The sequence below is a fragment of the Eubalaena glacialis genome, chromosome 6, assembly GCF_028564815.1.
Source record: "Eubalaena glacialis isolate mEubGla1 chromosome 6, mEubGla1.1.hap2.+ XY, whole genome shotgun sequence".
Taxonomy (NCBI): domain Eukaryota; kingdom Metazoa; phylum Chordata; class Mammalia; order Artiodactyla; family Balaenidae; genus Eubalaena; species Eubalaena glacialis.
Genome location: NC_083721.1, coordinates 84,527,712 through 84,543,294, shown reverse-complemented (window position 1 = coordinate 84,543,294; position 15,583 = coordinate 84,527,712). Strand labels below are relative to the sequence as shown.

The 15,583-nt window shown below is 43.6% G+C and overlaps 1 pseudogene; it reads left to right on the top strand.

Moving 5' to 3' along the window:
• Positions 1-5,309: 5,309 nt before the first annotated feature.
• Positions 5,310-10,770, top strand: LOC133093478 (5-hydroxytryptamine receptor 3C-like; annotated as a pseudogene).
• Positions 10,771-15,583: the final 4,813 nt, after the last annotated feature.

Below are 15,583 nucleotides of genomic sequence, written 5' to 3'. Positions count from 1 at the left end.
CTCTACCCAGCTTGTCAGGAGCTAATATCAAGTGTGATCACCCCACATCTGCTGTGGCACTCCTGAATTCTTCTGCCAGTTATAAAAACAAAACTTCTCTTTTGCAGATCAATTTTGCAATGAAAGTCATTTTCATGGAATAAAACTTTTTTAAAAAATTAGTTAATAAATGGAATCTTTTATTTAACATCATGGTAACAATATAGTGCAACAGAATAACGCACCTCTTTAATGGTCTCAGGCAAATTAGGAAAGAAGAGAAGAGGATTTAAGATGTAAACAATGCTGAATGAAAGCCAAATAACATCATAGCATGTTATAGAGACAAAGGTTTCACAGAAATTTTTTTTTTTTTTTTTTTTTTGGTACACTTATTTATTTATTTATTTATTTATTTATTCATTCTTGGCTGTGTTGGATCTTCGTTTCCGTGCGAGGGCTTTCTTCAGTTGCGGCAAGCGGGGGCCATTCTTCATCGCAGTGCGCGGGCCTCTCACTATCGCGGCCTCTCTTGTTGTGGAGCACAGGCTCCAGACGCGCAGGCTCAGTAATTGTGGCTCACGGGCCTAGCCGCTCCGCGGCATGTGGGATCCTCCCAGACCAGGGCTCGAACCCGTGTCCCCTGCACTGGCAGGCAGACTCTCAACCACTGCGCCACCAGGAAAGCCCCTTCACAGAATTTTTAAGAGAGAACTGCGCAGGAGAAGCTGAGTGCTCACAGAGTACACAGTGGTTATGTTATGTTATGGCATGTTATGATAAGTCATATCACATATTCACCTTATGAAGGAAAGAATTACACACTCCCCACCTTTGCAGTAATAACCTCCTAAGTTCATTAGCAGTAGGGGTAGTAGTTAGAATGAAATGAAGAATTGTTTTTTAAAAAATGTTTACGGGGCTTCTCTGGTGGCGCAGTGGTTGAGAATCTGCCTGCTAATGCAGGGAACACGGGTTCGAGCCCTGGTCTGGGAAGATCCCATATGCCGCGGAGCAACTAGGCCCGTGAGCCACAGCTACTGAGCCTGCGCGTCTGGAGCCTGTGCTCCGCAACAAGAGAAGCCACAATGGTGAGAGGCCCGCACACCGCGATGAAGAGTGGCCCCCGCTTGCCGCAACTAGAGAAAGCCCTAGCACAGAAACGAAGACCCAACATAGCAATCAATCAATCAATCTTTAAAAAAAAAAAATAAAGTTTACGAACTCTTATATTGAGATGCACTATCAAATTGGCTCAACAAAATAACAGATAGGTGTTCCAAAAGCTAGCTCTGTATTATAAAGAGGGGAAAAATGACATCAATTATCTAATTTTAATAAAACAATATTATGCACTACATTAAATTAGTGTTGTGTTGATTCTGTAGTCTTGTATGTAATAATTTGTAAATTTATTTTAATTTTATAGTGCTATGCGAACTATAAAGGATATAAGGACTTTATACATGGTTTTATGAATATACATATTTAAGTAATATTATAATATAAATAATTTAGGTCAACATCAGGGGTTTAGGAGAATTGTTTCCCTTAAAAGAGGTCTGAGACTTATTCAAGTTTGGGAAACACTGGGCTATGAAATTAAACCAAACTTGAGCTTGGTATACAAGACCTGTGATCTGGACCCACGTTATACTACAGTTTCATTTCCTGTCACTCTCCTACTCAAATATGAGGTCCTGATAACACTGTAATTTCCATGTTTTTACTCTAGCTGTTCCCTCCACCCAGAACAATCATCTAAATCTACTCAGCTCAAATAACAAGCATCACAATTTATAGACAGGCCTTGGGATTTTACTCCTCCCAGAATGACAATTAAGGATTACTTACTCAAGTGAACAAAAGAATGCAGTATGTCTAACATCTCTAATGCTAAAATGTGCATGAGGGATTTTCCCACATTGTGAAGTATTGACTGGGTACCTGTCAGGTCACAGACAAGAGGCAACAGGATCCCACTAAGCCAGAGAAGACAGAACCAATAGTCCAGCCAAGATGGAGGCTTCTCACTAGAACAGGCCTAGACAAATTGGAAGAGTGGTCGCTCCCAGTCATCCCCCAGAGCTTCTCAGGTGTGTTGCTTTATAAATATGGGCTTTTGATCAGAAGAAGAGATAAACAACTTTGGTCTACATTGGTGATAACCTTTCTGGCATGAATGTCAGTCCAGAAAAATTTAAAACCGAGGCAGGCTGTGTGTATTTTTCACTCAAAATAATTCACTTATTGAATTCCATGAGGAAAAACTATACACTGTTGAAACACAAATTATATACGTTATTGATTGCAAGACCACCAATGAGAAAAATCAACATTGCCCTTCTACTAAAATGTTACTGTCTGAGCATATTTGAGAGGTAACAATACCAAAGAATGTTTTTAAACTCTCATCTTAAAATTAGATCTAGATGGATAACATATGGCCGGCAGCTGGTAAGCCATTGATCTAAAGGAAAAGAAAGAAAAAAAAGATTCCTCCTTGAGGCAGTCTAAGTTTATATTGCTCAGGGATTCAGAAACAGCTTGAAATTGGTATCTATTTACCTTTCATTTGTTTGTGGGTTCATACAGTTCTAATCAAAATTCAGGTTTAAAATACTTATCTAAAGAAAAAGCACTTATCTCGTTTATTTTTTAAATTTCTTTTCTTTTTAAATTTATTTATTATTTATTTATTTATTATTTTTGGCTGCGTTGGGTCTTCGTTGCTGCGCACGAGTTTTCTCTAGTTGCAGCAAGCGGGGGCTACTCTTTGTTGCAGTGCGCGGGCTTCTGATTGCAGTGGCTTCTCGTTGCGGAGCACCGGCTCTAGACGCGCGGGCTTCAGTAGCTGTGGCTCGCAGACTTCAGTAGTTGTGGCTCGCGGGCTCTAGAGCGCAGGCTCAGTAGTTGTGGCGCACAGGCTTAGTTGCTCCGCGGCATGTGGGATCTTCCCGGACAAGGGCTCGAACCCCTGTCCCCTACATTGGCAGGCAGATTCTTAACCACTGCGCCTCCAGGGAAGCCATATTTTTTAAATTTCTTGATTTATTTATGCATATGCTGCAGCATTCTATATTCTATCTGTAGCAAGTCTAAGACAAAATTTTCAGGTTTTCTTTCTCCTAGATTCATGCTATTTACCTAAAGCAGTGTTTCACAAAAATATCCGTGGAGTACTAGTCCTGCAAGATATTCTGAGAAAAAGAAATTTCCAAAAGTCAACTACATTTGGGAAATTATATACATGATATTCAAATCACATTAACATTTTAGTTAAATACTCTGAGAAATCCTACAGTAATAAAACCTGTTTCTCCTTAATTTTTTTTTAATAAATTTATTTATTTTATTTATTTATTTTTGGCTGTGTTGCGTCTTCGTTGCTGCATGCGGGCTTTCTCTAGTTGTGGCGAGCAGGGGCTAATCTCCGTTGCAGTGCACGGGCTTCTCATTGCAGTGGCTTCTCTTGCTGCAGAGCACGGGCTCTAGGCACGTGGGCTTCAGTAGTTGTGGCACGCGGGCTTCAGTAGTTGTGGCTCGCGGGCTCTAGAGCACAGGCTCAGTAGTTGTGGCGCACGGGCTTAGTTGCTCCGCGGCATGTGGGATCTTCGCGGACCAGGGCTCGAACCCGTGTCCCCTGCATTGGCAGGCGGATTCTTAACCACTGTGCCACCAAGGAAGCCCTGTTTCTCCTTGTTTAACTCAGCATTTCTCAGACTTATTTGAACTTGAACAATGAAAAAAAGTTTTTCAGAAAAGCATTGAACATCCTGTAGAACTAGGGTTCTGCAGAAAATGCTTTGAGAAATGCTGATCCAAAGGAATCTTTTAAAAAAGAAAAAATAAATAAATAAACTTCCTGAAGGGGAAAGAATTCTCAAAAGATGAAGAGTGGTGCTAAGGAGAGTGGAGGGAGGGTCCTTGTCAGTATGCAGCTGAGTGAAGCTGAGAGAAAACACTTTTCTGCTCATGGGAACTGGGGTTAATTCAGTCTACTCAGACATTCTAAGTCCAGAAGATTCCATTCAGGCTGAAGCAACCTGAACGACCTTGAGAGAGTGAGGATAACAAAAACAACTATTCTTACTGCCATTTTTAATGTATTGCTGCTCCAATTCATTAGCTGCTTAGGATGGGATAGGCAACGTACAAATATTATATCAAACCACATAAAACTCCTGCGTGACAGGTTTTATCGTCTCAATCTTAGAGAGGAGGAAACTGAGGCAGAGAGAGGGTGACATGATTCTAATAGAAACAGGATTTGGCCTTAGACCTTTCTTACTGTCTCATACCAACTAGTCTGAAAAGCTTCTTCACTGAAGCAACCTCTCCCTTGGTTTTCCTAGCCACTGATGACAATCCCTGGGGCCTTCCCTAACAGAAATCATTCTAGAATAAAACAGGTTAAACAACTGATGACTCTGGCCCACTTTCTCACATGTCTGGTTTCCACCAGGAACCAAATATTTGCACATTCTAAATCTGACAAGAACAAGACCCGTGATCACCTAGGCATGGCATGGTATTTTAAAATTACTTCCTAAGGCACTTTAAGAATCGAACAACAAAATTAATCTTAACACTCAAAAGCAAACTTAAACACCAACCAAGGCCAAGCAGGTAGCATAAATGAGGGGAGCTGGTCAGGAATAAGACAATAGTTGGTGACAGAAACTGTGATGATCTAGAGACAAATATTCTGCATCCAAAGGGCTTAACCACTTCTTAGCTTTGGCAGAAAGCATTGTTGTCAAGCAGAAATGTGAGCCCAGTACTGCTTGATCTTATTTTTCAAACAAAGCCAGAAACAGTTTTTACATGAAATCTTCCTATTTTTAAAATGTTGACAACTAACTAATTTCCTAAAAACACTAGCAGGGCCAAAAACAACATGAATTTGCAGGCTGATTGGTCATGACCTCATAAAGCAACTTCTACTGAAAACCCTGTGATCTCCCCTCTACCCCACCCCCTCCTCCAGTATACCTGGGTCCAAATTGCTTTTGACACACGCAAAAAATCAAAAGTTAAGACTTGCCAGTACAGAAGTCATATTTAAAACCTCAGAGTCTGAAGTTGATTATATAAAAGCAGACCCCACCCCTGCAATTTTTTTGAAAGATGGCAGCAGGGTTAAAATAAGTACGTGTGCCACTTGAAGGCAATAGAGTCATTTTGTGCCTTTCCTATGGTGCATTATATGCCAGAGTGACTCTAAAGTATGAGGAAGTCATTAGCACTGCTCCAGGGACCAAATATTTTTTCTTCCTCCTCTCCAAACTGATTTGTCAGATTACTTTTGGAGACCAGGTTCAGGTCTAGTTAGGGCATGGGGTGGGGTAGTCCTCCATGATATTCTGTTGTCACTGGGGGTGCTCGTTAGAGAGATGGCTAAGGCTACCTGACACCTGAATTATTCAAAGCTAAGGCTTGAGGTGTGGCCTATGGTCTTTTAAGGTCAACATCATCACTAAGTCCCCAGAGAAGAGCCAAGGAGAGGAGGATGGAAAGAGGTTGGCTCCATGGGGAAGGATTCCTCCTCTGCCTCATTCTCCACCTGCTGCTTCAAGGTAAGATGGGACAAGAGCAAGAGCACAGCATCCATATAACTTCTGGGAAACAGAGAAACCAGGCTAATTTTTATTTCTAGACAGTCAATGACTGGGTGTTCATTTTGGTAAAAATGGAAACTCATGACACTGACAGCTTTGTAGCTCTTTCTAGGGTCCTAAACAGTTAGTTGACGCCTCTGTTAATCTATTTCTCCACTCCCCATACATCTATGGGCCTCTTCCCTTTCCCCATGTCATTCTCTTTCCAGGCATATAATCTACCCCACGGTTTCTGGGTATCAACTGACATTGAGAAGAAGAAAATTCTTTCTCGGTTCCCTTAAGCAAATGAAAAGAAAGATGCCAAGGGGAAGGAGGTAGAAGAGAAGATCTGTTGTGAAAGAGGGAAACTTTTTCAGTACAATTTTCCCAGTCTAGAGTAATATCTTGTTCATTATTGAGAATAAGCAATGAGGGATAGGACAACATCAAGGATAGGACAACATCAGCGACAGATAAAAACAGACTCGACCAGAAAATGTTACCACATCTTCTCTGTGGGCACATACATTCTCTGTTTCTGCCCCACAAAGTATGACAAGAAAAGGTTTGGGTATAAGATGGGTATCAAGGAACTCTTTTTAAGATAGTCTTTAAGATAGTGGTGATGAGTCCTGAGTTTTAGAAGAGAACAATTACAGCACAAAGCAAGGACACGATATATACCATTAAACTGAAAACTGAGTTCCTTCTTTAAGGAGTTCCTTCATTAAGGTCCCACTGGTTGCTCACTACCTACCTGATTATTTCTCTCATCATTAATTCATGACCATCTATCTATGCCCTGTTCATATAGTGAGGAAGAGAACTGTGATTGCAAAATCTGTCACTGACATTCACCCAAATGGCTCAAGGACAAAGGTTTGTGGTGAGATTGTTAAGAACACAACAGGACACTAAAAAGTGGTGGTCAGGACTGAGTTTGCATACGCATTTAGACAAGTTTTGCATAGAGAGAGAGACAATGGAATTGAGGATGGAGCCCTGACTCAGCTCACCTCATCAACTTCCCCCATTTGCCTACCAGCCCAGCCCAAGCTCCCTGGTCCAGGAAGGAGGAGTCCAGACATTTCTCCCATGACCCCTGTCGTCTCTCTGTGCAGAAACACTGCCCAGACCCCAGTGCCGGCACTCCTTTCACAGTCTCTGCTCTCTACAGGAAGAGGAGACAATTTCACCATCACTTGCTCAGGATTCGACCAGCATGGGGTGGATCCTGCTGCCTTCCAAGCAGTGTTTGACAGGAAGGCCTTCCGTCCAGTCACCAACTTCAGCATCCCCACTCATGTCCACATCTCCTTCACCCTGTCTGCCAACCTGGAAGTAGTAAGTCCTGACCCAACTTTGTAATGGTCTAGTGGTGAGCAGTGGGTTCCCTGACTGGATTTTGTAAAATTAAAAGCTCAGTCTATGGGGTAGGGAGGAATGACAGGGAATGCTACAATGACATCACTGCAGGCAAAAGCTCTCCCTTTTTTGCGAATACGCCACAAGAAACATGATCCCAATGGACTCTCATACTGGTGCTTTCACTTACATTTCTCCTGTACCCTGGATTATATGACCTACCATTTTTAGTGGCTTATGAAAAATATCATAATTGCCACACAGAACAGCCTTGGAAATGAGTAAGAGGTGGGTGGTTGCACTGGACCTGACTTCATAAAATTAATGGTCCTGGATGAAAACTGTTTTTCCAGGATACACATCTTCAACTGATGACATCATTCCTGTGGCTAAATGTGGTAAGATAGACTCAGTTTCCCCTTTGTTATGGTACCTCTCTTTTTCCACTCCAGGGTCCAAGTTCACAGATTAAAATGGATAAAGCTGAGAATACCCACAAATTAGACAAATTCATACAGAACCAGCCAATAATGAAAACATAAAACTTCCTGATTATTCTGCCAGTTTAAGGAGGGCAGAGATGGGGCTCAGGGAGCAAGTGGCATAAACCAAAGTCATGGAAGCCAATACTTAAGTGGCTCCAACCCAGGGAATCCAAAGCCAAGCTCAAGGTCTCCCTTGAGACCACTGAGGGAGAAGTGGAAGCAAGTAAAACTTTGTCAGTGACATTGTGACAGCTGTCACCAGAGAGAGGGTGGGAGAGTAAAGAAATGAGTAAAAAAAGGGATGTAAAGTGCAAGAGACAGAGGAAGACTAAGACCAGTTCCCACCTCCTGTTTGTCCCACACCACGGTTTCCTCTAGATGTGGTACAATCCATTCCTTAGGTGGAACCCAGTGGAATGTGGGGGCATCAGGAAGCTGAGCGTGGCAGCTGAGAACCTGTGGCTTCCAGATATCTTCATCTAGGAGTTGTGAGTATCGGGGCTGAAAAAAGCAAGAAGGAGACCATATCTCCAGGGAAGAGCATGAGTAACCAATAGGGGCCACGCAAAGACTCACCTTAGAAAGGAGCAGCGTCTGAAACCCCCAAAACGTGGCAATAGGTGGAAGGCGGAGGTCAGATGAGTGGGGCTGGAGCACAGGAATGGGTGACCTGAGAGAGGAAGAAGGCCAAGTCTGGTGGGGAACCCACAGCACTCACCTCCCTGTCCTTCTCACACACAGCATGGATATGGATCAGACCCCTTCAGGTCTCATGGCTTATGTCAACAGTGATGATCACATTGAATACAGTAAACCAATGCAGGTGACCAGCATCTGCAACCTGGACATCTCTACTTCTCCTTTGATGAACAGAACTGCACCCTCACCTCCAGCTCTTTCATCTACACAGGTGAGTGAGGCTCACATGTTGAGAGCTAGAGAAAGGGTTTGGGAAGAAGAGGACAGAAAGCTGGGAACAGTGAGGGAATCTCACCGAAAGGGGTGTGAAAGCTAAGTGGTAAGGAATCCAACAGTGTGGGCAAAGGGGTTGGGAGCGCTGGGGGAAGCTGAGTTGCCTGGATCTCCTTTGCAGTGCAGAACATGGTGTTGGGCATGGAGCAGGACGTGCAGGAGATTTTGAAAACATCACAGAACGTCGTTTGGAGCAAGGGGGAATGGGTACTTCAGGGTATCCATCAAAGAATGATGAAGATGACTGTGGGCACCAATGATTATGACCAAATCATCTTCTATGTGAGCTCACGGGCCCTGGATGAGATCTTCTCCTTAGATGCATAGCTTATGTCCCCCACCAGAATGTAAGCTCTCCCACGAGAAAATAAGCTCCACAGGGACAGAAACTGTTATCACTTTTTTCACTGATAAATCTCCAGTACCTAAAACAGTACCTGGCACTCCGTAAATATTGATTGAATGGATCCTCTCCGAGGAAGAAACAAAGCTCCCATGGCAGTGATTTATAGTGAGCATGAACCTCCGCCCCCTGCCAGGGCTATCAGAACTTTTTGGAGGGCAGGAATTTTTTTTTTTATATCTAAATTTTTTAATCATAAGATGCATGAGTCACAATGGATGTAATTTTTTGCATATGGAAAACATTGACATTTTAGGACTGTTGCAGTTCTATCCTAAAATGTCAATATACCCAACAGAATCAAATATAGCAATTTGATTCCAACCATCACCCATAAAAAGTACAGAAACTCCTCTTTGTAAGGAAATGTACTTTGTTTCCTTCTCAGACTTTCATTTCTGATCCAATTTTCCCACAGAATTTATCCTTATGTAATTTATTTTTATGCTTGAAAGTCTTTTATTGATTGCCTGGAGGGCAGGAATTTTTATATTTATTTTTTAAAAGAGGTGGTGGAAAAGTTATGAAACACTGTCTTAGGGATATTATGATTCCAAATCCTGGTGACCCCAAAATGTCTGCTCTGTCTTGTTTTCCCTCCCCCTGGTTTTAAATGTCCACCAGCAAAGTCACTAGAGATTAGACCTTGATGAGGAAAGCAAGCAGAAATACAATGCACACAATACCTAAGAATCTGGTCCCTCGATTCTGCTAAGAGCACATTGGTAGTAATAAAAATTTAGGTGGAGAAAGTTGAACTTTGGGCCAAGAAGGAATGAGATACATTTCAATGGTAAGCAGCATGGTAGAATCAAACCATGGAAAGGCAGTGTGGTGATTGAGATGGCTTTGCTGGAGAGGCAAGACAGAGAAAGGGACTTGAGGTAATGTTTCCTTACTAGAAAGTAAGGAGCAAATCTCAACTCTTGCTTTTAACTGGCTTGGCAGCCTCCCAGGCTTCTCCTCAGTTGCCTCCCTCTCTCCTCCGCACCAGGTGACCATCAGGCGCAGGCCCAGCCTCTAATGCCCAGCGTCATAAGCCTCCTGGTGCCCAGTAGCTTTCTGATAGCCATCGACGCCCTCAGCTTCTACCTGCCGGCAGAAAGCGAGAGCTATGCCCCATTCAAGATGACACTCCTGATGGGCTACAACGTCTTCCTGCTCATGACGTTGAATGACTTACTCCCTGCCAGTGGCAACCCCCTCATCAGTATGGCCCCTCCCTCCACCAGGAGAAGAAAAGCAAGGTGGGGGGTGGAGTGGGGAGAGGGACCAATGAAACCAGGTCAGAGTAAAAAGAGATCCTGCAAATGGGCCCTCCGGGAAGAGGAAACAAGAAGTCCCTGGCTGGTGCCTCTGGCCCTCAGGCAGGCCCAATTTCCCTCCAGGTGTCTACTTTGCCCTATGTCTGTCACTGATGGTGCTCCGCCTACTGGAGACCATCTTCATCACCGACCTGCTGCACCTGGCCACCACCCAGCCTCCACCCAGGCCTCGCTGGCTCCGTTCCCTGCTTCTACACTGCACCAGCCCAAGGAAATGTCGCCCCGCTGCGCCCCAGAAGGGAAACACGGGCCTGGGCCTCAGCCCTGCCCACCTGCCTGGTGAGGGAAATCAGCACTGCCCTCGCGTCCTCTCCCATCACCTCCCCTTCTCTGCTCCCGCCTCCTTCCTGCCCCCACAACCCCCCAGCTGACCTTGGCAGCCCACAGCTGAGTCTCTGTCTCTCCGTAGGCGTGAAGGAGCCCGTGGAGTTGGTGGGAAGGTGCCAGGTCCCAGAGAGGCAGAGCTAAATGGGTGCCCTGGGTCAGCGAGGGCCCAGCAGGAAGACGAGGCTCAGAAGCAGCACTCGGTCAGCCTGTGGATGCAGTTCAGCCACATGATGGACACCCTGCTCTTCCGCCTCTATCTGCTCTTCCTGGCCACCTCCATCGTCACGGTCATCATCCTCTGGAACACCTAGGCAGATGCCCACCTGCAAACTCCAGGCAAGAGCTTCTCTAGCCTCCAGGAACCAGCCAGGCTCTCATCCCTGTCCAAATCCCACCTTACAGCCCTGGCAACCACCTTGTTTTCAACCCAGCCCTTCTGTTCAGTTTCAGACCAGACCTGAATGGTCTCCTAAGCTCTCCTGAGTCAGGTCCTTGCTCCTGCACGCCATCAGCTCCCCTCAGCCCTCCCACGAGTCCTGCCTGCCTGGCTCCTCAGGATTCAGGTTCTTGGAATACTTCCTTGATTGAATTTCCTCCAATAAACCCCTTTGCAGAAAGCACTGGCTCTTCTCTGCAGTATATTATAGTTTCAAAACCCTTGAGGTTAAGGGTCTTCTTGCAGAAACTTATTACCAAAGTAAGAAGGATTTTCTTGTTTGTGTGTTTGTTTTTTAAGTCTATTAGACAACATGTGAAAGTGGGGAGAGGGGAGAGAAGAGGCCAAAATCTATTACAAGAAATTATAATGAAATAAGGATTAACCTCCTAAATCCAGTTATCCCAGATTCAAGCTTCATAAATTAATAATGTGCCAGAACGAGGCATCTCTTGTTTAAAGAGTGAAGCCTTTTGTCACAGCCTGACATATGACTCATTCATCATTAAACACTTAGAGTGTTAACATAATCCCGAATTCTGCTAACTGTCTGTGTTGCAATTAGAGTTGATCCGTCCCTAATCATGCTAAGAAAAGAACACTGGGCCAAGGAGAGCACGTTTGAAAATGGCATCTGCTTTACTTGGGAGTAACACAAATGCCCCCATATGAACTGGAAAATTCCCCTTCCTGGCACTTGCCTTATCATTTTGAAAGTCTTTGTTTCTTGGCCCATTATTTCCAATAGCTTCTTGGGGGAAGTGGAGACCCCAATGTATCACTGTACACCAGAGCTGTGGCATGATTTGCTGGACACCAGGTTCAGAAAAGCACAGATTCGAGAGCACCTTAATTACAACTTGAACACAATCTTTCATTTTTAGCAACCATTTCTTTTCCTTTCTTTAGTTTATTCTACTACTGTCTATCTGAAGCCTAAATTTCCCAGGTTATAACAGGCTAGGAGTAAAAAGAAGATCACAATATTGTTCACTAAAGTATATTTCCTTGGTTCCTCCTCTCCACTGCTCTTCCTCAAACTCCTTTGGCTTCCTCTGGTCACTGGTGGCAAGGTCACCAAAGGGTGGCAAGGCTGCCAATGTCCACTAGAAGTGCTGCTGCTGGTGGTGTGGGCCTGAGGTCCCATCCCAATGTTCGCTGCAGGAGCTTCTGCCCTCTCAGAGCCCAGGCCACTGGAAGGCTGAACCCACAGTGCAGATGTTCCCACTGGATGCTGAGTCACCAGGACCAGCTGTAACTTGCTCTTTCCTTGCAGTCCCCTTCTGCTGGGACTCAGGCAGAAGTCCATGGGAATCTGGGCATACTGAGGCAGAAATACACTGCTATACTCTGAATGGCTCCTTTCACTCATGCTCCTGGTCTTCCAATTAAACTTGTGCTCCTTAATTCTCCTTTTCCTCTGCCTTTTTTTTTTTTTTTTTTTAATTTCAGGAAGGTCTTTGGCTCTTCGGTTTCTAGAACCTTGTCAAACACTCCCTTCACCATCACCAGCCCTCCAGGCATGTCAAAGATCTAGCTAAGCTTAAATCAGGAGCCCTGACATTCACCTAAATAAATGAGCATGTCTGTTATTATTTTGGATATCTGTTATTATTTTGGCAGTTCCTCGACTCACAGCTTTCTACAAAGTGGGTCTTTAGAAAGGACACAATATAGGTATAATAATAACCAACATTTATTAAGTTATTAATATGTGACAGGCACTTTTCTAAGTGCTTTATATGAATAAGCACATTTAATCCTTATGGTAACCCTGTGAAACAGGAACTATAGATCCACACATACCTTGGAGCCAAATGTGGAATTTTTCAGATTTTAAAAAGGTGACAATCATGCATGTACTATATGTTACTAACACCCCAAGTCAGCTATGGAGTAGCACCCTCTAATCAAACACAATTAATATTTCTGCAGTGAAATCTATGAATATTCACACTCGGTAGCAAAAATGAAACTACGTACAGACTCACAACTGTTCAGGTCAGGCTTTGCCACCAAATAATTTATGAAAAATAATTTGGTTTTCAAAGCCCTTTAGGTTTTAAAACTGTGGTTTTGTATTATTATCCCCATTTTATATATTCAAATACATGAAATGAAATAAATGAGAAAATGAAGCACAGAGAAGTGCAGTGATGGCCACTGAGCTGTCTCCCAAGTTTCCACAGCTAGTCAGGTGACAGAGCTGCAATTTGAACCGAGGAAGCTGGCTCAAGACACGGGACTCAGCCTCTGCCACACGACCCTCCAGAATGAGGATGAAACCAGACAGGTTCTCCAGGAGTCCCGTACTGAGATATCAATCCACTTCAAGTCTTTTTTTTTTTTTTTAATATTTATTTATTTGGCTGCACCGGGTTTTCATTGCGGCATGCGGGATCTTCATTGCGGCATGCAGGATTTTAGTTGAGGCATGCAGATCTTTAGTTGAGGCATGTGGACTCTTCAGTTGCGGCATGTGGGATCTAGTTCCCTGACCAGGCATTGAACCCGGGCCCCCTGCATTGGGAGCACGGAGTCGGCCACTGAACCACCAGGGAAGCCCCCACTTCAAGTTTTCATCGGCTAACACTATAGGAGAATTAAAACAGGAAGAGCAAGTCTCTGATCAGGGTCCCTAAGACAAACTTTCTTTTCAATTTCCTTTTACTCCCTCCCTCAGTCTTTTCTACTCCTCACCCCTCCCTCCCACCTTCATCATAAGTCATAACACCCAAATCCACTACCTGTACTTCCTCCACTGCTTCCTGGAGTATATATTTCCCCAAATCTGATCTGGGCAATCCCTCTTTCCTTTGTATTCTCTATGGATTTAACTTTTTGCTGCTGATATCTATTGCCAGATACTTTTGGATGTTCCACTCCTATGCCCTATCCTGAGACAGTCACCTCACCTGGAGACTCATCCTTGACTTTGCTGAGTAGCTCACTTACCCAGATTTCAAGAGGTTCTAAAATTATGTGAGGTCCATTTGCATCATTTTGTTCTTTCCACCGATCTTCATGGTACATATTTCTCTACTTATTTTCTTCACATTTTTTCCATTACATAGCTTTATGTTTTATTTGAATAGTAAATATGCACTTTATCTTTTTTGACGTATGGATTAAGACACTAAATCTCCTTTCAGTAAAAGAAGGCATGATATAATTATAGTGATTTTATTTTTTCCAAAATCAAAATCTGAACATGTGATCTTAACACACACTGGATAATCATACAGAACCTTTGAAATCAGAAAGCTCCCAGAAAAGTAACAAATGTGGTAGCTGTCTTTCTATTCCATCTATAACAGAATCATATGATAAGCACACTTTGTGCTAATGACTTTCCTCTTGTTAGGTGGCAAAGCTTTGAAAGTGCTTTGCAAGGTAATTTATGACCTCTTTAGGAAAATCTGCGGATAGGCAGCTGGTCCAGCCTGGGCCATCTTGCATTTGATGGCCTGTCTCTGCCAACAGCTCCTCGCCGCCCACTCAGCTGCACTGCTACCCTTTGGTCCTTGCACACATTTTTGTTCACTTTCTTTTTCTCTAAACCATTATAAGCAGTACTTCTCCACATTCTCTACATATTTTTTTGGTTCCATATTAACCCAGGATTAAAGTGTATTATCTCATTATTGTCTTTGCCTCTCTCTCCTCTTCCTGAAGACCCATTCTAGGATATGAAGTCACGGAATTCATTTCAAGCTTATCCTTTTCCTCCTCTCCAATTTATGATTCTCCCTTTGATAAACTCTCTTATTTAATCGATTGGCACTGGTTCTTCTATATAGCAGGGAAAAAAATAGCATAGTATAGAGACTTTGGGATCTGGCAGCCCTAATTTGATTCCATTACTTGTACAAGTGGCTTAACCTTACAAGTTTAAATGTCTTCATTTGTGAAATGGAGCCAATAACACAGATTAAATTGGTTTTTTTAAATTAATTAACTTATTTATTTTTGGCTGCGTTGGGTCTTCGTTGCTGCACGCAGGCTTTCTCTAGTTGTGGCGAGCGGGGGCTACTCTTTGTTGCGGTGCGCAGGCTTCTCATTGCAGTGGCTTCTCTTGTTTTGGAGCACGGACTCTGGGTGTGTGAGCTTCAGTAGTTGTGGCACACGGGCTCAGTAGTTGTGGCTCGCGGGCTCTAGAGCGCAGGCTCAGTAGTTGTGGCGCACAGGCTTAGTTCTCCGCAGCATGTGAAATCTTCCCGGACCAGGGCTCGAACCTGTGTCCCCTGCATTGGCAGGCAGGTTCTTAACCACTGCGCCACCAGGGAAGTCCCAGATTAAATTATTTTTAAAACATGGATTTAAAAAACCATTTATAGCCTTATAGAAACTAGAAAACCCAATGTGATACTCTAGAGAGCATCTTTTCATCATGCAGACTGACACCTAGAGTGCAAAATCGACATCTAGGTGGGAGGCACTAGACATAAAGAATTATAGACTTTCTAACACAACCCCCTCATTTTTTAGCTGAGAAAAATGAAGTGGAGAAAAGTGAAGTGATAAGTATGGGGTTGTCACACTTCAAGAGAATTCAAGCCTGTTAAAGTGGCAGCCACAGCTGAGTGGTTGTCTTGGTCTCTTTTCCCAGGTGCCTCTGAGGAGTCCCAGGACCCTCCCTCTTTCTGTTCCAGGCACCATAGCCAACCTGACTTAGCTAGTGACTCACC